General features: G+C 42.8%; 1 long non-coding RNA gene across 5 annotated transcripts in view; it reads left to right on the forward strand.

The window, feature by feature from the left end:
* LOC103662296 overlaps window positions 1–25,822 on the forward strand; it is a 198,040-nt gene that overhangs the window by 163,780 nt on the left and 8,438 nt on the right. The window lies entirely within an intron of this gene.

Below are 25,822 nucleotides of genomic sequence, written 5' to 3' on the forward strand. Positions count from 1 at the left end.
GTGGTGGGAGAAAGAATCTCTTCAGCGAATGGTGTTGGGGAAACTGGACAGAACATGCAAAAGAATAAAACTAGATGACTTTCTTATACCAGACACAAAAATAAAACAGATTAGGGACCTCAATCTGAGACCTGAAATGAGGAAAATCCTTGAAGGGAGCACAGGCAATTTCTCTGACATTGGTTGTAGGAACATATTTCTAGGTAGGTCTCCTGAGACAAGGGAAGCAAAAACAGAAGTAAACTTTTGGGGCTATCAAAGTAAAAAGCCTCTGCACAGCAAAGGAAACAAACTGAAAGGCGACCTACTGAATGGGAGAAGATACTGGCAAAAGACATATTTCATAAAGGGTTAGTATCCAAAATAAAAAGGGAGTTTATACAACACCCAAAAAACAAATAATCCAATTAAAAATGGGCAGAAGACATGAACAGACATTTCGCCAAAGAGAAACAGATGCTCAACATCACTCATCATCAAGGAAATGCAAATTAGAAGTACAATGAGCTATCACCTCACACCTGTCAGAATGGCAAAAATAAATACAAAGAAACAACAGGTGTTGCAAGGATATGGGGGAAAAGGAACCCTCTTGCACTGTTGGTGGGAATTCCAACTGGTATAGCCACTCTGGAAAACAGTATGGGGATTCCTCAAAAAGTTAAAAACTAGAACTACCCTGTGATCCAATGATCGCACTAGTGGGTATTTACCCAAAGAACACAAAAACACTCATTCAAAGGGATACATGCACCCTTACGCTTAGTGCAACTTCACAATAGCCAAACGTCCTAGTGTCCACTGATAGACGAATGGATAAAGATGTGGAATATATGTACACAGGAGAATATTATTCATCCATAAGAATGAAATCCTGCCACTTAGAACAACAGGGATAGATCTAGAGAGTATAATGCTACACGAAATAAGTCAGAAATATCATAGGATTTCACGCCCATGTGAAATTTAAGAAACAAACGAACAAATTAAAGAGACAAAACAAAAACAAAACCAGACTCTAAACTATAAAGAACCATTTGAGGGTTACCAGAGGAGAGGTAGGTGGGGTGGGGGGATGGGTGAATTAAGTGAAGGGGATTAAGAGTACACTTGCTGAGCACTTAATGTATGGAACCGTTGAGTCACTACTGTACCCCTGAAACTATGTAACACTGTAATTTAACTACACTGGAATTTAAATACCTGGGGGGGGGGCGCCTGGGTAGCACAGCGGTTAAGCGTCTGCCTTCGGCTCAGGGCGTGATCCCGGCGATCCGGGATCGAGCCCCACATCAGGCTCTTCCGCTATGAGCCTGCTTCTTCCTCTCCCACTCCCCCTGCTTGTATTCACTCTCTCGCTGGCTGTCTCTATCTCTGTTGAATAAATAAATAAATAAAATCTTTAAAATAAATAAATAAATAAATAAATAAATAAATACCTGGGGGGAAAAAACATTTTTAAGAGTCAGTGTTTCAAACAAAAAGTTGTAAAAAGTATAATCATCTTTCTTTATTCGGCCCCGTGTTATTAATTCTTGTTCTGCCTGAATCCAGTTTTTCTACTAGTTCTGGAAGTTTTTTTGTTTTTTTGTTTTTTTTTAACACCTAAGTTCAGTTTTATGATTTTGAGGTTATCAGAAACCTCTACACTATTTCCCCACCCCCCATGAGTCCCATTGAAGATGAAGGACATTCATGGGAATACTTTTATTCCTTTATAAAAGTTAACAGTCTGTAAGTAATAAGACAAAATGGCCATGGCTAAAGATCTGATTAGAGTTCATTACAAGGTAATTGACAAAGAAATTTGGTTATTTTTGTTACATACAACACTTCAAGATAACATACCAGGACATCAGATTTCTAGGCATTTCACACAAGTTAGAACACTTAACTTCATATCTACATAAATATAATCTAAACCCTAAGAGGGTTTAAAATATCATTTCACAATGCTTCCCGTGTAATTTAACATACCAGATAAACCTATAGTTTAATTTCTCACAATTTTCTTTTTCCTTGAAATTTCCAGGGGCCTGCTGGAAAATTTCAGTTAGATCAGTCAAAAAGACTTCTCTTAGAATTTTATTTGAGGAAGTAGAGACACATAGACACACACAGACACAGAAACCAACCCTCCCCCTAAAAATGGTTTGAACATTTGATTAAGAGGATCATGAATCATTATGAAACAAAAATTCTACATTGAAGTCTTACTGTCACTTTGATTAAAAGGCAAATACAGAAGACTATGTATTTGTGAGCCAAATTTAGCTATTTTACTCTTAAGACTCCATTTTCTTAAGTGGTCAAAGATCTGATAAATATAGCAAAATACGGGAAACAGAATCATTGTTTTTTTAGGTAGATAAAAAGGCAAAGAAAAATTTGTTTACAATTTCTTATGAAGAGCAGGTCAATAGTTCAAGAAAACTTAATTTTAAAGATTTGAGAGAGAGAGTGTGTGCGCACAAGAAAGCAGGGGGAGAGGCGGAGGGAGAGGACGAGAACCTCAAGCAGACTCCCCCACAGAGCACGGAGCCCAACTCGGGGCTCAATCTCGTGACCCTGAGACCATGACCTGAGCTGAAGTCAAGAGTTGGACACTTAACTGACGGAGCCACCCAGGTGCCCCAAGAAAACTGTAACAAAGAGAAACCAAAACTTTGCATCAGCATTCTTTTGATATTAAAACTCGTTTACTTAAATTCATCCTAATCTAAGCCAGTACTGACCACACACAAAATTTCTTAAGAAACATTCTTTTTACATAAACCTTTTTGCAACTTTCTTACATTCAAACTTTGTCCTAAATTTTCCCTCTTTCAAAATTGGGGCAAAATTTTATTTTCCCATTATGTATTTTTATTTCTTTCTCTCCAAAAAAAAAAAAAAAAGCAAACAAACCAAAAAACCACATCTTACTTTCCAGAGTTGTTTCCCTTATTACTTCCAGTAGTCTTGCTTACATTTATTAGAATTCTTAATGCTTCAAAGCCTCAATTTCCAATGAAAACTAAGTAGTAAGCAATTGTGAACTATTACACCAGAACTCTACATTGGCAAATTTATGAATATATTTCACCATTTTTAGAAACATTTTTTCATAGTATAGTTTTGACGCGGAAAGGAAAGGCAAAAATAATTAAATTTCCTTACTGCCTACAGCCCACTGCCAAGTCCTTGAAACAGGCAGAGTGACATTCCTCTAGGGACTCAGCCGCCTCGATGTTAATACTTTGCTAACAGCAGAAGGCAAACCTAGTCTGACCCCAGGATCCTGTGGGTCTACTATAACATATAAAAATTCGTTTGGAAACTTCATTTCTCTCTACCCCCTAAGATACATGTTGGCAAACATCCCCCAGCCCTATGGCCCACTGATCTACATCTGAAGGGTCTCATGTCTCAGGTTTTATTAGATAGTAATAAATAACCTTCTCCTAACAATAGCTAGCCCCTTCAAGGTCCTGGAAACCTTGCTTCCAAAATTCCTAAGGGACTTACACTATCCCTAACCCCCTCCCAACTTGAAAGTATATAATGGGCCACTCCTCGTAACCCTGGTGCAGCTCTTTCTGCCCATGGGTCCTGTCCCTGCGCTTTAATATAATAAAACGAACTTTTTGCACCAAAGATGTCTCAAGAATTCTTCCTTGGCTGTCGGCTCCGAGCCCTGACTTCTTTTCTACATTAGTCTTCCAGTAAAGCCTAGGTTTAGTAACAAACCCAAATTTATCTTTAGATTCTCTATAGTAAGACAAAAGTAGATAAAATAATGCAAAGTACTGAACGTGGTTTATCTTATTTAGAAATGATCTAGAGAATCAATGAAATTAACTCATTTAACTTAGCAAAACTTAAAAATCTTAGGTTACCAAAGGCTATTTAAAAGATTATACAAAGTTTATTTACATTGAAGGCACTTGCTTTTAACAATTACGCTTAGACTACCCACAAAACTTCATGAGGCATTAGATAGTCAACCATTATTTTAACATTTTCAGACAAATTTTGCAAGAGATACCATGAGCTTTGGCTTTTAGTAAACACAAGCAGAAGTTTTATATTTAATGCAGATAACTCCCAAATATGTCTAATTAAACCTACAACCTTAAATTAGCTTTAATACCAAATATTTCCCCAAATCACATGAAACTGAAAAACATTTGGGTTAGTTTCTACAACATACACGGACATACAAAAAATACGGACCAGATGCAAACAAAATCTTAATTTTGTTTCTACTACTGTTTATGGAGAGACCATTACAGGTACAATTTCTGAATACTGCCCTATTTTTCTTCCAGTCTCAGGAGACTGTGGGCTGTGTCTACATTTCAAAGACATAAAATTTATCATTTCAATGGACAAAGGAGGTAAAAAAAAAATTTTTTTTTTAGAGTTTCAGGATAATTGTTATTTAAAATTTACTTTTGAGTTCAGAACAATTTTGTTCCAGTATCCCGATTTTTTATAACATCTATAAACACTTTGAGAGGTTGGCAGAGATGGGTGGGCTTTAACTTGTTTCAAGCGTTTTAGTTCTGGTTTTGTCAAGACTCGTAAAACAAAGACAGCTGTTCCTAATTCCCCAATGACCTGGGTTGCAGCCTGAATATCAAAGGATTGGCTCATCTTTTTGACTAAACTTGCCTGTTTATATCAGGAAGAATGTTAACTAAAATGGGAACCAGAAGATTTATGCCTCTATGAAGTCTGTATAAAGCATTTTAACAAAATGCTCTTTTTTCTGGGTACATAACTTATTCTTGGCTTCTCTTAGCCCCGAGTATAGGCCCTTTGCTCATCTGTAGGAGGGTTTAGGAGGAATTTGGGTCATTTGTTTCCTCTGCAAAGGGAAGGTTGTAAATATAGTCAAGTAATTTTTCTAGTTACTCTCTAAATTCAGGAGAATCTCTTGAAAGTAGATGTAAAAGGCTTTGTAACTTAAAAGCTCAGCTGCTGTCTAGGGATGCAAATTCTTTTGCAGCGAGGAGGTGGGGGGAGGGGGGAGGCTAGGATACACCTGCAAGGGATGTTGTGTAGGAAGGCCCGAGGCTTGACAGAGCCTGATTACAGAGCCCTGGAAGGCTAGAGCAAAGCAAGCCTTATTGCCAGGCTCAGGCACTTCTGTGAAATTCATTTTCTGGCTGCCAGCATTTACACGTGCAACCTATTATCTCAAACCTAGAGATTAAGGACAGAGCGATCTGTCAATCTTGTAGGGAAAGGGAAGTTAAAACAGGCAGAGAAGAGGGCAGATTTTAAGAGGGGGCTTTACCTTTGATAAGGACATTTCTTTCTGTCTTAGGTCTAATTTATTCTTTTTTTTTTTTAAAGGTTTTATTTATTTATTTGACAGAGATAGAGACAGCCAGCGAGAGAGGGAACACAAGCAGGGGGAGTGGGAGAGGAAGAAGCAGGCTCATAGCGGAGGAGCCTGATGTGGGGCTCGATCCCGTAACGCCGGGATCACGTCCTGAGCCGAAGGCAGACGCTTAACCGCTGTGCCACCCAGGCGCCCCTAATTTATTCTTTTATCTGATCAAGGGAGTCCCTAAGTCTAGCTGTTATACTAATAAGACAAGGGAGAACTTTTAAAATATAGCCGATTTAAAGGATTCATCATCTGGCCATTGAGGAATAGGGACTCACGCCAGTAAGCCTTTCAGTGGCTTCACCAAAGACGCAAGAGGCATCCAGAGAGGGCACAGAGGATGCAGACCCATGATCCGCAAGTTTACTCCTGAAGTTCGTCTCAGAAAACAAAGACCTTCGTTGCACAGGTTACAAAGGTAGTGAAAATGGGGTCTCCAATCTCCCAGGAAAACGTGAGACACCCCTAGTCACAGATCCACTAACGCGGGCCCCGGGCCGGTGCTTCTGGAATGACTTTCCCTGCACTAACGAGCAATGAGGGCAGAGAGGACAAGGGTTGCTCTGGGCTGAAACCGCCCATGACAAACACCCTTACGAGATGGCACAGCCAGACAGAGAGACACACTCAGGTCCCCGGTCTATTCAACTGGCCTCCAAGGTACAGCTCAGTCAGCACACCTTCCGGATGGCAAAGACCAAAGAGGGTATTCTTGCTGGTCAAAAAGCCAAGCTCTCAGGTCATAGAACAAGATCGAAGAAGAAAATGTAACCGCTTTCTCTAAGCCTTGGGTCTCTTGGAGCCACGCTAATCGCTGGGAGGGCTGTGTGGCAGGGCTGGGGACTGTGTGCTCTACAACGGACCCCACTGCACGCATGTTTTCTTGATGTTGGCGGGGGACCTAGAGTCAATCTAACTCCAAACTGTGACCAACTTACCGTGTCCCAGGGGTCGTCTTGGGGTGGTGAGCACTCCTACAGCTCTGAAGTGCTCAACCCATGCCCATCAATTTTGCAGCATTGGCTTGTGAAGATGTCCCCTTAGCAACAGAGGACAGATAACCCACGACACTGACAAAGGAAAACAAAGATCATCCATCTCTGGGAGGAAATGGACTGGTAACCAAAGAACACGCTACCCAGCTTAACCAAAGAGCCACTAAAGCCCAAGGAACTAGTTCCACAATGATTTTCTCCTGCTAATCAAAGTTTAGTAAGAGAAAAAGGACTCTCACCCCACTCACTCCATCAGACTTTGCAGATGGATATTCTGGGAGGCTAACCTGGAAAGAAAGCATACCTTTTGCTGGCTGGAGGTCAGGCTTCCCAAGGACCTCTCAGCTGCAGCAGTGTCTGGGGCGGGTGGTGTGTGGGGAGTTAAAGTGTCCTGACTAGGCCACCTGTCGGGAAGCAAGGATTCCTGTGGTTTCAAAGATCTTTCTAGCTGGACTAGGAAATGACATGAGACAGATTAACAGGGGAAAATCAAGTTTAATAGTGTACATATGGGGAATCCACACAGACATGAAAATTCCAAAGACACTCAAGCAAAATGAGGCACCTAGGGCATCCTGAACTAAGGAGAAGGGGGCCGGGGTCTGGGACCTCAGAGGAAAGGAATCCAATTCGCGGGTGTTAAGAACCCTTGCCCTGCTATAAAGATGTGCCACTCAGACAACACCCATCTCCACTAATAATGCTTATTCAGGGAAAACCCACCAATTTAGATTCTTCTGTGTAGGTAAGGGCAAAAGTTTCTCTTGAGCCTGTTAGGTCTCGATTGCCTTTAGCACAGAATAACCTTCATGCCCAAGTGGCTCATCTCGGAGCAGCCTGTCCTTCTAGGTGTTGGGATTATAAAGCCATAGTAATGAAGACAATGTGGTTTTGGGGGCAGGGATAAAGAAATAGGCCAATGGGTAAAATAGAGCTCAGAAATAACCCACGCGTATAAAGCAGGCATTGCCAAACAATGGTTCTAGAAGATGGAGGTGGGTCAGTGAGGTATCCTCCAGCTGGAGAGGTCACCTTAACACCGAAAAACAGCAAGCTACTCCATACCATTTACAGAGTTGTATTCAGGGTGAACTTCTGACAGGAGGCATTGGGCAGATGGACAATCCGTGTGGTAAGCAGCCATTCTCCGCCCAGTCCAGACCTTAGTCCCCAGCTTCTAGGGAGCGACGGGCATGGTGGTCTGTCCACCAGCCAGCTCTACCAGTCACCAAGAGTGAGGCCTTCTGTGTGCCACGTTAGGGGAGATCAGAACAAGCCTTCCCTCATTCTAATCAGGGCCTGCATGAACCTCCTCAGGGCCGGGAACACACAGCCCCGAGGGAAGTCATTTCATGGGCATGAACAAGATGGAGGGCCAAAGATGGAGTCTGTGTCGTCAGCCCTCCTACGCTCCACCCCTGACCTCTTTATGGCCTGTATCGTCTTCTACAGACCATTCTCCTGTGAGGACCCTAGAGTCAGATGGGGGGAGGGGACTGGCATCCCGATGCCACAGCAGTGACAGAACAGCGACAGGAGACGAACCAGTACCCCCCCTGGCTTTTCACCGTTCCTCATTCTTGACACCGAGACAGAGGGGCGATGGTCACTCTAGCTGCTTCCTGCTGTAAAGGGGCATCGATGAGGATCTGAGGAATGAACTGCCTTGCGTCCCGCTGCGGATTTCCCCAGCACGAGGTTCAGCTCCCCTCCTTCGTGGAGCCGCTATTTTGATGCTCTTGGGTATAGTTTTGGCGTCTTATTCCACATTTCATAACGAGGCCCATTAGGTCTGTTCAGTTAAACAGCGGCCTCATTTCAGGAGGCGGCCCAGCCGGTGGGCTTTCAAAGGCAGCCCTGTCGTGTGCAAGCAGGGAGGTCAAAAATTAGCCAGATGTGCAAGGAAACCAGGAGACTGCAGGATCCAGCCTGGTTTTACAGGCAAACAAATATAGGAGGATAATTAATCAGAATAGAATCTAACAACTATAAAGGTGGGTTGCTGAAGTGATTTTTCCCCTCTCTTTAAAAGCATCTTGATTTCTCGTTTGTAAAACAAGCCCGGTTTTAACACACTTGGCCTATTTACATAAGTGCAGCAAGAACAGGAACTGGTCATTTCGGTTGTTTTCAATCTCATAAGGAATTTCAGATTTAGCCCGAACAGCCTTTCAAGGCCAAGAGCCAAGCCAAACACATGTTGTCAGACTCGCCTTCAATACCTATAGATTTGAGTTTCTTCTTCTTCTGCCAGAATGTGACCTTACTCACCTGATAATGCTCCTGGGAACTCTGTAAGCAAGGTACCAGGGTGAGATTTTTCCCAAGGGGCTTCATTGGCTCCATTAAAAAAAAAAAAAAAAATCCACCTTAGTTCCTTAAAGCTGTCCGGTGATCTGAGCCTATGCAATCTCTCTCAGATAGGACGCTCCAGTCAAAGCCTGGGTAATAGAACCAGTGTTTCCAGTGGTGTCCTGTTGTGAGAATTTTTTTTTTTTTAAGATTTTATTTATTTGACAGAGAGAGCCAGCGAGAGAGGGAACACAAGCAGGGGGAGTGGGAGAGGAAGAAGCAGGCTTCCCGCCGAGCAGGGAGCCTGACGCAGGGCTCGATCCCAGAACGCTGGGATCACACCCTGAGCCAAAAGCAGACGCTTAACGACTGCGCCACCCAGGCACCCCTGTAAGAATACGTTCTTATTGAACTTATGGAAATAACCAGAATTTATTTCCCTTTTAGCCACTATCACAAGTTCCAGACAAAACTTCCTGGATAGGAACTTACATCCAATTCACAACTCACGTTTGGCATTGACGCCTCCAGGGCCCACGCTTGATTTACTACCATCTTTGCCTTGACGAGAGCCTCTTGTTGGTTAGCACCCCAATCCCGTTGTTTTTTTTTTTTTTTTAAATAAAGATTTTCTTTCTTTGAGAGCAAGCGCACTCGAGCGCATGTGTGGGGGAGGGGGGAGGGGCAGAGGGAGACGCAGACTCCACTGAGCAGGGAGCCCAACGCAGGGCTTGATTCCAGGACCCCAGGATCATGACCTGAGCCGAAGGCAGACACTTAACCTACTGAGCCACCCAGGCGCCGTTCCCCCCCCCCCCCATTGGCTTCCTTTCTTAACCAAGGTTTATAAAAGTCTTGCTGTCACGCTAGTGAAAAAAGCTCTCCAGTAACCCAGTACACCAACAAAAGCCTGTAATTTCTTTACCGTGTTAGGGATCGGGGAAGGCTTGTATTTTCTCAGTGATCACCCCCAGCTTCACTCCTGTCTTAGCTGCCCAGAGGATACCCAGCATCTTTACCGACTGACCTGGCCCTTGGATCTTGTTGGTATTTACCTTCCATCCTCAGGACTCTGTACGCTTGTAAGGGTAAGGTACACACCAATACTGTAAGGACTCTGTACGCTAAGATGCCGGAGACAGGGAGGGGAAATCACGAGTTAACATAGCATCATCTATAGAAGGATAAAACACCATCTCCACGGGCAACATTGTTTCCAAATCTCTGGCTACCATCCTGTGACAAATTGTGGGATTATGGAGATACCGTGGGGCAGAGCCTGGAAGTCCATGGTCTCCCATTCCACAGAAAGGTGAATTGGTCTTGGGATTCATGTCCTAATGGCAGGCTGAAAAAGGAGTACACAGGCCCAGTAGGAGAGGATGGGTCTTAATGGATGCCATGTTGTTTGTTTTCTTACAAACTATGTTAGGTGGCATGCGCAGGTGGGGTAAATTTATGGTGTTTCCTATAATCTGTTGTCCTTCACCAGGTCCCGTTAGATTTCTTTATAGGTCAAACTGGACTACTGAATGGGCTTTGAGCAGGTCTGATTCCCCCACGGTTTGTAATTCTCTCATGGTGGTAAGCTCATTATGCGTGCCAATCTGTAGGTAGAGATTCTTTGCTCGATAGTTTGTCTCCTACAACCATCAATAACCTTTATTTCTCCCTGAAATTGAGGGGTCTGCAAAGAGAAGTGTGTGTTCGGCTCCAGTGTCCATTAGAGCCATTACAGCCCGTTCGTAGGAGATTGATAAATGGTTAATGGTCCATGGGGCCCCTGGTGGCCCCTACTGCACACACTAGAGGGCAAAGTTGGCCTGACCCCTAGCCTGTAGGGGTAGGGGACATCCAGGCCTGAAATTCCTATGTGAGCAGAGGGGCCCTCAGTGACGCACCCGGCTTTTTTTTTTTTTTTTTAATACATTTTATTTATTTGACAGAGAGAGACAGCCAGTGAGAGAGGGAACACAAGCAGGGGGAGTGGGAGAGGAAGAAGCAGGCTCCCAACAGAGGAGCCTGATGTGGGGCTCGAGCCCAGAACGCTGGGATCACGCCCTGACCAGGCGCCCCAACGCACCCAGCTTTTTTAAAGCCTTCAAGAAAATAAACTGCCTTCCTTTAGGCAAAGTCTTTCCACAGTCTTAGCAAGACTGAGTTGGGTTATCTAGATTTTTCTCTCGGGTCTCAGATATTAGATCTTGCCACAACTGCTTAAAACACACCTCGATGGGCCCCCTTTCTGGCATTTTATTGTTAGCAGGATCCTTTGTTTTTCCATTTTTCAACCCTGCTCTTTCCCTTATGGTGGATTCCTTCAGTTCCCCTTAAGTCAGCCACCATAGCAGCCACTGTAACAAAGAGCCAATTAGCCCCAGGGGCCAGGACAGATAAGGAAGTCCCAAACCACGCCCCCAGGGCTGGCTCTGAGATTCCGTCTCTCCCACCAAGGGAAAACAACTGTCTGGGCTTCTAAGATGCTGGGCACACGAGGCATGTTTCATCCCCAGATCACACACAATTTCAGGACGTCCGGCCTAACAGTGGAGGGGAGGGCGCATCCCCTTCCTGGGCCACGTTATCTTACCGCAGCCTTTACCAATTGATCAAATTAGCGCCCGTGATTCTCGCCCACCCGGCGCACACGATCTCCACCATAAGGCTGGTGGAACAGCGACCGAGGCCATCCCCCACATCCCAAACCCCTCCAACGCAACCCCATCTCCCCCAGTACCCCCCAATCTCAACAACCAAGCTGCCACCGCTTGCTGGCCCCCCACTCCCACCTAAAGCAGCTGGTTAGCTCCACCAGCTCTGCGGCAGAACATTCCCTGTGTAAAGCCAACAAGTCTCTCTGTCCCAGGGCTCTCTTTACTCACAACTCCCCTGCCGCAGGGGCTCACAAAGCACACATCCATGGCCAGGCTACACCCGCAAGAGTTTGTTCATTTCCTCCTCCCCAGTGTTTAGGATAAAGTAACAATCCCTTGGGTACTCTCCAGGCGTCCTCTACTCACACCCCGGTTCCAAACACTCCAGAAACCTGGCCGTCTTCCCATGTGGCTGTGACTGGCCAGCATGGGACTCCCCCCGACCATGGCCTCTCCCCCAAAGGCCTCTCTACCCACGCTTGTTCCTTTTTCGCTCTCCTGCTGGCCTACCAATGATTAGAAAGCGGAAGAGGACCAGCCAAGTATCCTCTAGCCTGAGAAGCCACTTTAAAACCGAAAACCGAAGCCAGCCACTCCACACCACACCCACAGTGTCATGCAGGGTAACTCACCAGGATTCAGGAGGGTGGTGACGCAGGCCGTAGACAGCCGTTCTCCGCCACTCCTTGCCCGGTCTAGCCCTCAAGCCGCAGCTTTATAGCGTAGGAGCGCCGTGGTGAGGTCCCGGGGTAGTTACCCTAATGGGCACCATCTGTGGCCAGAGGGGCCATGCTCATTACCTAAAGTGGGGCCTTCTGTGCACCACTTTAGAGCTGATCAGAACAAGCCTTCCCGCATTCCAGAGAGGGCATACATTAACCTCCACGGGGCCTGGAACACGTAGTTCCAAGGGAGGTCATCTCAGGGTCATGAACAACACGGAGGCCCAAGAGTGGGGTCCGTGTTGTCAGCACTCCTGCAGATGGAGAAAGGACAATTCTCTAAATGGTGCTTGGGCTATTTGTTACCAACTGGAAAGAAAAAGTGAACATTTCCCAATCTCACAAAAAAATAAAACCTAGTGGATTAAAGACTTACATGTATAACTTGAAATTTTAAAACCTTTAGAAGAGCTTTATGAACTTGAGGTAAGAAAGGATTTCTTAAGGGGCGCCTGGGTGGCACAGCGGTTAAGCGTCTGCCTTCGGCTCAGGGCGTGATCCCGGAGTCCTGGGATCGAGCCCCACATCGGGCTCCTCTGCTGTGAGCCTGCTTCTTCCTCTCCCACTCCCCCTGCTTGTGTTCCCTCTCTCGCTGGCTGTCTCTCTCTAATAAATAAATAAAATCTTAAAAAAAAAAAAAAGGATTTCTTAAAATACACACAGATGCTATAACCATTAATTGATAAATCAATTATATTAAAATTAAGAATGTATATTCTTCGCAAAAAAAAGGAGGGAGGGTAAAAACAGTTCACGAATTGGGAGATTTTTTTTTTTTTAACTAGATACTACACCCAGTGTGGAGCCCAACACGGGGCTTGAACTCACGACCCTGAGATCAAGAGCTGAGCTGAGATCAAGAGTCAGGACATTTAACAAACTGAGCCACCCAGGCGCCCCAGAAGATATTTTCAACACATGTAATCATAAAGATTATGGTCCAGAATATAAAAGGATTCTATGAATCCATAAAATGACAATTTATTAGGAAAATGAGCAAAAGACATCGACAGATGGCACAGAAGAAGAAACAAAACTGAGTCATAAATTCATGTAAAGATACTTAACCTTAATAGTAATCAAGAAAATTTAAGTTAGAAACGCAAGATGCTGTTTCGCACTCAACAGATTGGCGAAAATCAAAAAGCTTTCCAAAACCAGGTGTGCGCAGGGAGTCCAACCGATGGCTTCTCTCGTGCATCGTCCTTAAGGGGAAGCAGTGGGGTACAATCACTTTGGAAAACTGTTGGCCTCACACTGCAAGCTGAACACGCCCTACGAGCCCGCGCACCCACTCCTGGATATCTACCTGGAGAAACAAAAATGTGCCTGGTAGCACTGTGTGTAATCATAGTAGAAACCTGGATGCAATGAAATGTCCCTTGATAAGAGAACGGGACAAAGGGCGTGGGTCATTGCTCTACTGAAGTGCTGTACAGAAGAAAGAACGAGTGACTAGAGCTGCACGCGCCGGCACGGCTTGTTCTCCAAAGGGTGCTGTTGAGTGAAAAAAGCAGGTCAGAAGACGCACGCAGTATGATCCACCTTATATGTAGTCTGAACACAGGAAAAAGGAAGTGTTGCGTTGTTTGGGGATACATGTGTAGTGGTAAAAATAGAAGGATAAAAGAATGAAAGATGAGAAAGATAATGGGATGTGCGGGAAGGAGGGTCAGTGCACAGATGTGCTTTGGGAGAGCCAGGCAAAGAAGTTTCAAGGTACTGGTAATATTCTATTTTGTGACCTACGTGGCTGGTACACGAGCCTTCGGTTTATTATAATTATTTATCGTTATTCACTCTTGAATATAGATGACATATTTCACAACAAAAAATTTAATTAAACGTTTACAATACTGTAAAGGGCGCATTTGGACACTTTCTTTCATTATTTACCAACATGCATCTCAAAGCTTTTTAATAAATTAGAAGTCACATTCACAAGCAAAATTAACACTAACACTAGAGAATCTTATTAATTTGCTGGTATTTGCCTGATGACTACAGAATTCCTGGATAAGTATCTAAAATTTTCAAAAATAATGAAACCTATTCTATGACTTTGCTTCTACTCAGATACTGCTGCGTAATAATCATTTAAAACCTCAGCCTTTAAAAATGTATGTATGTGGTCCATATATACAATGGAATATTACTCAGCCATCAGAAAGAACGAGTTCTCAGCATTTGCTGCAACATGGACGGCACTGGAGGAGATAATGCTAAGTGAAATAAGTCAAGCAGAGAAAGACAATTATATAATTTCTCTCATCTATGGAACATAAGAACTAGGAAGATCGGTAGGAGAAGAAGGATAAAGAAAGGGGGGTAATCAGAAGGGGGAATGAAGCATGAGAGACTATGGACTCTGAGAAACAAACTGAGGGCCTCAGAGGGGAGGGGGGTGGGGGACTGGGATAGGCTGGTGATGGGTATTAAGGAGGGCACGTATTGCATGGTGCACTGGGTGTTATACGCAACTAATGAATCATCGAACTTTACATCAGAAACCAGGGATGTACTGTATAGTGACTAACATAATATAATAAAAAAACATTTAAAAATGTATGTATGCCTTATAATATACATAATCGTAAACCAGTAATGAGATCTAATTTGTTCACAAAACCACAAATGCTAAATGGAGGCCTGCCCCAAAAATGTCTTACTGCACAGACAATCAAAACATTTGGAGACCACTGCTCAAGAAACAGGCAGAGTGGGACGTCTGGGTGGCTCAGTCAGTTAAGTGTCTGCCTTCAGCTCAGGTCATGATCCCAGGGTCCCTGGGAGCCTGCTTCTCTCTCTCCTGCTCCCCTTGCTTGTGCTCTCTTTCTCTATCTGTCTCTCTCAAACAAAGAAATAAATAAATAAATAAATAAATAAATAAATAAATTATATATATACAGGCAGTGTTTCTCTAATTGAAGGTGCCCACAAGTCTCCTGAGCACCTGTTTATTTGTTTTTTAAAAAGATTTTTATTTGAGAGAGAGCATGAGAGGCAGAGGGGCAGAGGGAGAGGGAGAAGCAGGCTCCCCACGGAGCAGGGAGCCTGATGCGGGACCCGATCCCAAGACCCTGGGATCATGACCTGAGCCAAAAGCAGACACTCAACTGCCTGAGCCACCCAGGGACCCCTCCTGAGCACCTGTTTCAAATGCTGTCTCCTGGACATAACCTCCAGGATTCTGATTAGGTTGGTAGGGAGAGAGACCCAGGATCATGTATTTTTAATACACACTCCGGGCTATTCTGATGCTAGTGGCTCCTCGGGCCCAATTTTGCTCTAAGTATAGACAACAGTTAAGCCACATCTTCACAGACCTATGTCCCCAGACTATGCAGAATTGCTTTTCCTGAATGGACCTTTGGCATGATGCCACTGGCTTGCACCAAGGGGCTCTGTAGGAATGGAATGGCCTTTTTAAATTCATGCCAGCTCCGAGAATGAGACGTAATTGATGACATATGTAGAGGGCAGATCACGGAGCCTCGTACAGGGTGCGTTTTTAATAAATGGTGGCTTCTTATTGTTATAATTCTGTTTTATGTATTAATTCTTCTTAGGAGAGCACTTAAGAGCAAGTTCTTTCTCTTAGTATAGGGAAGAATTATGCTGTTCTTTATAACACGGCAATTTGACAGTCTGGTTCTTAGTTCAATTTATTTTGATACTTGGTTTAAACGGCTGTCATAGCTGACAAAATGTACCTCCCACGGATATGTAGATCTCAACAGAAGAAGTGACGCATTGGTTGGACTAAATGATTATACCTATTTTTTCGACCTCATTAGTTATTCTAAGCAATCTGTGTGTGTATGTGTGTGTGTGTGTGTACAATACACACTCAGTTGAGTGACTTTTGCATTGTTTTCTAGGGAACTTGGAACCAAATCAGTGACTCTTAGCACGTAGGTAGAATTTTATGATGTGCAAAAAAGCATTGAATTTTTCATATTCTTACCCTTCTCACCTACTTCTTATAGTGCTATTTTGGGGGTTATTTCTGTATTCCTTTTATTGCCAAAAGAGTCGTTGGAAGGCAGTGAGAGGAAGGGAGGAGAGCGTGGTGAGGGGGGACGCGGCTGAGCTGGCGGAGAGCAGGCACGGGTAGGCAGGAGGGATCGGAGGGTCTTGTTCAGCTCCGCTTCCTACCTTGTCCCGGAGCCGTAATCAGAATTTGGGGTCAGATATCCCATCCATATCACCGTCTTTCATGGCTCTTTTGCTTCCTCTCTCTGGATATTTCACCAATTCTATATTCGTTACATAAATACCACCAAATTAAGAAGCTCTTTTGTGGAGAATTAGCTGTGATTTTTGCCTCTAAAGTGCTCTCCACTGCGTCCTGAAAGGGTTTAGATGCAGCTTTTTAACTGCTTGGGGAAAATTTCCAAGGGTTCCATTTAGACCATGACAGAGGAGCAGTCCTTCGCCCATTTCTCTTGGATTCTTTTCGTGAACCTAGAAAATTTATTTTAATTAGTCTTTAAGTTTTCGTTGGTTGAATTTTCGTAGGCTAAACTAATTGTTACCATTCCAACTCGTCCTAATAGAACGTTGCGAGGATCACGGTTTTGAAAAGAAGTTTCTATTTTTAAATGCTAGTTCAGAACAGATTTTCATCTTCTATTTCTACCTGCTGGTGACACTTAGCAAAAAATATCCAAGTGCAATAATAATGGGTCTGAAATGAGTGTGTTTACATAATTTTTAATAAATGAAAGCTACTCATTTTCTTTTCATCAATGCTTCACTCTTTTTAATGGCTTTTAATTTCTCATGCCTTTTTGGAAAGCCTGCATGCTTGATAATTTTCCTTTTTAAATAGTACTTCAGCATTCCAAAACACCAGCCAGCTTTAGAGAGAGTACTCCCATAAGAGATATCTGGATGAACGCTTTTACAGTAAGTGGGCTAGTATTTTTTAAGATGTTAATAACTTTGCTGATTTGGTCCCTCCTAAGGTTGCAGTTAAAATTAATGGGGGGGAAAATCCCAAACAGTCATACACTTTACAGGACAACCAAAGAGTATTCAGGCATGGTGGACAAGTAAAACAGGTTTTGAAGTAATAATATAGGCTCTCTTGCTGACAATGAAAAGTGAAGTTTTACAAGAAGAAATTTATTCTTATACCTTTTTAATAATTGATAATGTCAGTAAGGAAAGAGAACTTGTAAAATGCCGGTTTTATTGGCGTTCTTATAAACACAGTCTCTGCTAGCTTCTCTTGGGTACGTGCAGCGTACAAAGCTGATTGATGACATTGATAATAAAGATAGGAAAACCCTGCTATACGCTTATTAAATACAAAGCCCCATGTGAGGGGGCTTAGATTTGTCACTGCGCTAAACACTCCGAACGACCACAGGGGATAATGGTATTATCCCTAGTTCATAGAATTCATGGGTTCTCAGAAAGGTTAAAAAACTTGCCTAAGATCGTCTTGTTCTCAACATAGGTGGCAACTCTGTTCTGCTTGAAATACCCTCTTCCCTGGGTACAGTCACACTTCCTCTTGGGCTCTCCTTGGCTTTTTCTGGCCATTCCTCAGTTTCCCTTCGGTCATTTCTCCCTCTCGTCCTAACCTCTCCATGCTGATCCTGTAGATTTTCAGGCTCCTTGAGACGGAGGCTCCATCTAGTCTCTCTCTCAACTCCGTCCTCAACGTAAAATGCCATCTACATGTATACGATTCCTATATATGGTTTATCACCATCCCAGACTCGTCTGCGTTCCTGTCGTCTCTCTTACTGCCTACTTGACACCTCTACTTGGATCTCTCACAGACATCTCATGCTCAACATGTACAAAATGGAACACTTGATTTCTCCCTGAAACTATTTCTCAGTACGTTTCTCCATCTCGGTAAATGACATCATCACCCACCCAGTGGCACAAATCAGAAACATTTTTGATTTCTATCTTTCTCCTATCTTCAAAAGCAATATAAGACCTAGTCCCATAGCTTGTTCCTCCAAAACAGAGCTCAAAGCCATCCATTTCTTTTCATATCCTCGGTCCTTGGGCTTTTGCCAAGCTTCCAGCCCTCCACTAATACAGCAGTCACTTGTACTTCCTGCTTCCTCCTCTTTCCAAATCCAGTCTCCATATAGTATTTGGAATTGTTTTAAAAATGTAAATGGGGGGGGGGATAAAGAGGCAGAGCATGGAGGATTTTTAAGAGTAAAGGATTTTCTATGTGATATTCTAGTGGTGGGTACTTGTCATTCTATATACTTCAGATCTGCACCTTGTCAAAACCCGTCGGATCTACAACCCCAAGAGTGAACCCTAATGTCAACTATGAACTCTGGGTGATGAAGTGTCACGTAGGGTCGTTGACTGTAACACACGAACCACTCTGGGCAGGGGTATTGATAGTGGGGAGGCTGTGCAAGTGTGTGGGCAGGGGCTATTTGGGAAATCTGTCTTCTCAGTTTTGTTGTGAACCTAAAACTACTCTAAAAAATTAAACATTTTTTTAAAAAGATGTATTCATTTATTTTAGAGACAGAGAGCACGTGCAAGCGGGGGGGGGGGAGACAGAGGCAGAGGGAGAGACAGAATCTCAAGCACACTCCCTGCTGAGCGCAGAGCCCAACACAAGGTTTGCTCTCACGACCCCAAGACCATGGCCTGAGCTGAAGTCAAGAGTTGGAAGCTCAACTGACTGAGCCACCCAGGTGCCCCCAAAATAAAGTGTTTTTTAAAAAGTAAATTGGATGATACCACTCCCCTGCTTACAATCTTCCAGTGGCTTACAATTTGCCTTTGAAATAAAATCCAGGTGACTCTGTGGCGGACAAACCCCCTACCTACCTCTCCAGCCCCAGCTATGCCACTCTAGAACTTTCCACCCATGTGGGCTCCTTCTCATCTCTGCACACGTGCCACTCAAGTCTCCCGTCCTTGCCTTTGCTCCAGCCTCTGTCTGAAATGCCTCCTCGGATGTCCCCTGCTTCATCCTTGCTTGTTTCCTTCTTTTTTCTCAAATCTCAGCTGAAGCGATGCCATCTCCGAGGGCCTGCCCGACCGCTGTATCTAAATGAGTGCTCCGCCCCCATTTCTTCTGGAAACATCCTCTTTGTTTTCTTCACAGGACTTTTCTCCATTGGAAATTGCATCTTTACTAGTTTGCCTGTGTATTATTGCTCTGTCCCACTAAACTCTCAATTCTGTTGAGGGCAAGGACTCTATCTGTTCTCATACACCAACTGGAGAGCTGACGTCTGGTACAAAGTAGGCCATCAGTAAATATTTGATGAATGAATGAATGAATGAATGAATGAATGAAGTGCATCTGGCTGGCAAGTGGTGAAAGTAGGATTCAAACCCCGTATGACTCTGGAATCTGCGTTCTGTACCATTATTGTGAGCAAAATGAACCTGTCTTCGGTGGCGCTGTAATGTGAGATGAATTTTATTACACAAATCTAAAACTCTTTGACATGGGATAACCCATGTGAGTACCCTTCAGTGACAACACCGCGCTCGGTTGGCCTCTACCCTCCCAATGAACGGTGTTGCTGGATAACGGGAAGGGTGGCGCATGGGCATTTTGTTTACTAAGACGCGCAGACAAGGTCCCCTGCAGTGACTCTTTCAACTCGATCAAATATTCTGTGAAATCAGATAAAACGACTTCGGGAAAGTTACTTAACCTCTTCCGACCGCTGGTCCTTCATCTACAAAATAGTGAAACAACTACTTGGTGGGGTTGCTTAGGAGGACTAAAGGAAATCACAGATGAAACGTCCTCCCCGCAGCGTTAGTCCAAGGTGAGCAAAGAATAACTGTGGTTCTTTTTTTTTTTTTTTAAAGTCTTAATTCTTCAGTTGACTGAAAAACTCTAATAATCCTACTTTAAGGGTAACTAACCAGGGTTCCTTTTTTGAGCGATTTCTAAGCTCTGGTGTGGTTCAGATGCTGGACTGACATGCCAAGTCGTCAAAGACTAACGATACAGGGAGACGACGGGCGGGAGGGCTACCCTGCGGGGACTTCGAAATCCCCAGGCCGGCTCTAAATCCAGACCAACCAGACTTCCAATCTCCCCAGAGTTCACGCTTTAGCCACAGCAGCGACCGCCCCGGTTTGAAGCCGGTACCATTCCTGCAATTTGTGTTCGACTCCTAAGTTGACATTCCCCACCAAGGCACAGCTTTGAGGGAGGTGCAAGAAAAATAGGGCAACATGCCTGCTCTTTGCTAAGTCACTTTTCAAGAGAACTTTGATGCGGGTCATTGATTCGGCCTGAAACAACAATAGCAACAAAGTAAACACTGATACGTAGGGATGGGCAACTGTCTTTCTTTCTTTTGCCTCACAGGACATTGCTGTCCAGGATTTGCCAAGTGCTCTACTTCATGGGCTCAATGAAAGTCGTGGGTCCCCTTTTTCTTGAGATCAGTTGGAGGGGGCTATTTCTTTCTTAGGAAAAATGTCAGAATTTCTTTTCTCTCTCTCAGGTTTGGGATGTTACTGTGACAAAACCAGACAAGCTGGTGGAAGAAGCCACAGAGTTTTTAGAGAAAGTGGAAATGTAAAACAACAACAAAACCCAGAATCGAATAGATTTAAACAGTTTAAATTTGTAATTGAGGGTATAGCTGACACATAATATTAAATCAGTTTCTCACGTACAACATGGGCGATCCAACAATTCTACACCTTATGAAATGCTCACTACCGTTAGTATTACAGTGTCATTGACTACACTCCCCACGCTGTACTTTTCATCCTTGTGACTTATTTATTTTGTAATTGGAAGTTTGTACCTCTTCACCCCCCTTCGCCCACTTTGCCCGTCCCCCCACACCCTCCCCTTTGGCACCCACCAGTTTGTCCTCTGAATTTATGAGTCTGTTTCTCTCTTTGTTCTCATTGTTGCTGTTTGTTCCTTGGTTTTGTTTTTCGGATTCCACATATAAGGGAAATCATATGATATTTGTCTTTTTCTGTCTGGCTTATTTCACTTAGCATGACACCCTCTAGGTCCATCCGTGTCACTGCAAATGGCGAGATCTCGTTCCTTTTTGTGGCTGAGTAATAGTCCTACTGAATAGCTGCCACATCTTCTTTATCCATTCATCTATGGGTGGACACTTGGGTTGCTTCCATATTTTGGCAATTGTAAATAATGCTGCAGTGAACATAGGGTGCAATCTATCTTTCCAAATTGGTGTTTTCATTTTCTTCAGGTAAATATCTAGAAGTGGAATTACTGGATTTTGTGGTACTTCTGTTTATCGTTTTTTGAGGAAACTTTATACTGTTTTCCAGTGGCATGATAGATTCCTAGTGTCTTCTAACTCCAGAAAAATTAAATAGACCTTTTGCTAAGTATTTATTTGTTTTGGAGAAGAAAAACTTAGAGCTAAGTACTACAAATTTAAAGATTTATCATAATGATATTATTTCTTACAACTCACCCTGAGGCCCTATGTTGCTGGACGCCCGCACACACACACACACACACACACACACACACACACACACACACACACAGAGAAACTGTAAAATTAATGGAACCTTAGCTGCCCTTGATAGCTGGACCTTGGGCAAATGGGGATGGCCAAGGAAATAGTTTGACAACATCCTAGGGGAAAATTATTGGTGTTTCTGATGTCTCTTATGGATTGGCTTTAATATTTATTTACTTACTGTTCAAGGAAATCAGTTTAAAATTTTCATTTATAAAATCAGTGAAGTTTATTCCAAAGATAATTGTATCAAGACACTTTGATTTTTTTCTTCACATGAGTTTAGTGTCTGCAAGTAATATTTTATTAAATTCACACTTTCTTCCTCAGGGTAATCCTGTCTTTACATTTCATTTCTCAGTTCTGAGCTCCATTAGATTTTTACAGATTTTAAATCTGAGGGAGTCATTGTTCAGCTTTGTACAGTATTTCCAAGTATCTCAAAGACAATTAAGATCATTTTCTCCTACCTTTTAATAAAGTCTACTTAGGGGTTTTGTAGTAAAAGTGAACTTTCCTTTTTCGACATTTTTGGAAAGGGAAGATGCTTTGGATGCCATCTGCTCAGTCTGGCTTTCTCCCGTTCCCATGGGAAGTCAGGACCAGCCCTGCCTCCCCCCCGCAACGTACTCTCTACCACCCCCAGCCGTGCTTTATTATGCACTGGAATGAAATGTTTCTTGGCCTTGTTACGCACTGGAATGAAATGTTTCTTGGCCTTGTTACGCACTGGAATGAAATGTTTCTTGGCCTGCCTTCACAAAACTGAAAGGTTATACCAGTCTCATTTTTCCAACCCATGTGCATTTGCACCCTTCTGGTGAGAGGGAAAAACCCAGAATGGGACTGGAATAGATAATGTGGGAACTGGTGAAAATGCTTACATTTACAATTATGTACACCAATAGGACAGCCATTGGAGGACTTTGCCAGTGATTAGTGCCTAGAGTTCATGGTTCGGGGTGGCATTTAAAGAACCTACTTCTAAGAGTCGGCTCAAAGAGAAGCCATTTTGTTGTTTTTGTTGTCGTTTCTACAACAGAGCACCTCGGAACGATGCTTCTTGGTAGAAGACTTAGAAATACACCCGCACAGCTTATGACATTTTATTATGAAATTTTAAAAATCACCATCTAGTTTTAAGTTCTGTAGTTCATTCTCCCATGAAAGAATAGAAAACTCTAAAGCAGAGGAAGTAGAAATGGTTCACACTGATGTCGCTGTGAGGTCCTTTGATTTCTATGAGTTACGGGTGCCTCTTTGGAGGTCTACCAGGAAAGTTGATTTGTGATGACTTTGTGTTTCTAGAGTATAACGCCTAGAAATATCATCAGGTCCTCATGTGTTGCGACTGTTGGAAACCGCTTTTCCTAAAATAAAAACTATTTAGATTCGTACGATGATGAGTTTTCTGAGGATTTAGGCAGCCTGGGTCTTTCAGGGTGATTTGCCTAAATAGCACGAATTTAACCTGATTACAGTCGTTGGGTAAATTGTTCACTGTAGTCCAGGGCTAAGATTTCTCTCCCTCTGTTGACTCAGTTCTTAGATTCCACTTGAAGTTAATTAATGAAAGTCATTGTTTATGAAAAGGACGGGGCTCAAAGTATGATTCAAAAATGCTAACATGCGGGAGACGGGAATAAAGTCTACAGTGGCTGAGCGTCTCTGGGCTCTCCTGATCTTGAATTAATATTCAGAATACTATCCCAGCTCTTCTTCGCTTCATTTTATGCCTTGAATATTCTGATACGACACCTAGACGTTTTCACATTGTGTTCAATCATTTCCCCCTTGTCAAATTAGTTTGCCAAATTGCTTTCTGATCAGGATTCTGCAGGAGAGCGGGCTCCCTCCTTTGCGTGGACGCAGCTATTCCCCATGGCAGTTTGCAGACACGGACACAGCGGCTCACGGACAGCGTGATTGAATATACACTTGTACCTCTTTGATTTGAATGGTCCGTGCAGATACGTAGAATACATTTAAGGACCAGGACAGCCGGTTGCATTAAGAATGTTGATGGCCGGTCAGAGGAAAATACTGGGAACCGTGCATTTCCTGCCTTTGCTTAAGATATAATTAATAGCACATTTTTATGTGACTATAGTCTTTAAATAAAAAATGTCCAGGAGTTCTGGAGAGATCCAATGCAAAGCTTTTCAAGATCTAAAGTAATGAAATATGTTCTCCCTTTTGGTAGATTTTTGCCCAACTAGTATAAGGTAATATCTGTGGATTTTGCTAAACTCTCCCCGGAAGAAATTTAAGAGTAAGGGGGAAAATTTCAAGACTTCTGTATCTAAGTTTTTAGTTCCTAAAAGGCGTAAAAGACTTAAAAGGCTACTATCGTCCTAATTGTCTCATTACCTGTTGGAAATTATGAGATGAATCTACAGGCATGAGCCACATATATGGGTGGATGGGGCTTTTTTCTTCAGTTAGTACTTCATACGGGTGTGTGTGCAATACAACTGCGGTTAACACCCTTCCTCTAATTTCTCTGCCAAAATGCAGCATGAGTTAGGATTGAACGATATTAAATATAGGTAGGAAAGCACCACAAGTTATGAAAGCTGCTGCATGACCATAAGGTACTGTGATTTCATCTAATGAGAGAACATCTTAATTTCGAAACTGTTTCGTAATCAATGCTACACGCTAACAGATAGAACAGTAGCTAACCCAGAGGCTACATGCAAACAGAAACAACAACACAGCGAACGCTCTCCCTTCATTTGTTTCCTTAGCAAATAGAATTTGATTGCTGAGTTCTTCACGGAACGATGAGTCTTTTTGTGTTTTATTTCTATCTATAGACACAGAGATCTGTCCCTCTGCCATGGAGATGTTGTCTTATATGAGAATCGTATTTCAGCAAACATAATTAAACCATCACAAACAGAGCCTTCCATTAGTCAGACCAGAGTTATTGTTGTCGTGCTTTGGATGATGAAAGTATTTCACATTCTGCTGCGGGAAAAGAAAGACCGCTAAATATTTCATGGGCTTTTCTTGATCACATTATTTATTTCTCAACGTTTTAAAGAGATACTTAATTTTTCCCGACAGCTATTTTTGTCAACACGTTAGAGAAATAGATATTAAGGGCAAAATTTGCATGGGATGCCGAAAGCTGGTATTTTCCTGGAATGATACGTAGTGTGTGCATTAAAATAAATCTCACACTGTTCCCCAGAAAATGTCCTTGGCATTTGATGTGTTCTCTAAAGCTATATTCTGGTAACGTTCTGCATCTAAGGTTTCGAGGAGGGGGAGAAATCATATTTTGATTGGTGTGGTTCAATAGACATTCGGGTTTCATGCAAAAAATAAAAAGAGGACACTAGAGGGCGCTGTTTGATTTTCTTTTTTTCCCCTCTGTTGTGCTGCAAATACCAGTGCATGGGGCACTGAAAAATGCCATCGTGTTCTCTAATCAGGGCCAAATTGCAATGAAATACAGGATGTAGAAATCCCCTGAGTTCCAGGAGGGAAGCTTTGGAATAGGGTAGATGCTAAATTAATTCAGAAATAGTAAACAAGTACTTCTTTATTACCCTAAACCTGCATGATTGTCATCTTTTGATAATTACTTAATTCCTTTGGTTGAAAGAAATTTTATTAGATTTCAAGCTCTCACTAAATGTCAAATGGTACTAAAAATAGCTAGAATATTAGACAATGTAAAACAATCAGTGCTCTCAAGTTTTGCCATCAGGATTTTGAGTAGCGCCCATACCTACTACTGGTTAAGAAACTAATTATAGAATTCCCAATTGTCAGAAATGCCAGACCCCAAGATGTTGTTTCTTTTGATATCAGACAAATACCAAGTTAATAAGATTCCCAATTAACTCCCTTTTTAACCTTTGCTAAGCAAGTGCCTTTCTTTTCCTCCTCTTCCTTGAGGCAAATCTTTTTGAGTGGCAGGAAAAGGCAATGTTCTCGAGTTAATCTAAATATATACTGTCGTACGATTTACATTTGTATAGTGTCACTTTCTAACATAAGAATATTTGAAAAGCAGCTTAATATTCTCCTTTGACAGAGGGAAAGTTAAGGCATCACTCTACCGAGTGATTTGTTCCAAGCAGAGAATTAGTAGAAGGGCCAAGATCTTTTTTTTTTTTTTATAATAATTTTTTATTATGTTAGTCACCATACAGTACATCCTTAGTTTTTGATGTAGTGTTCCATGATTTGCATATAACACCCAGTGCACCGTGCAATACGTGCCCTCCTTAATACTCATCACAATAGCTAAATTGTGGAAGGAGCTGAGATG

Source organism: Ursus maritimus, unplaced genomic scaffold (assembly GCF_017311325.1).
Source record: "Ursus maritimus isolate PB19 unplaced genomic scaffold, ASM1731132v1 scaffold_16, whole genome shotgun sequence".
Lineage (NCBI taxonomy): Eukaryota > Metazoa > Chordata > Mammalia > Carnivora > Ursidae > Ursus > Ursus maritimus.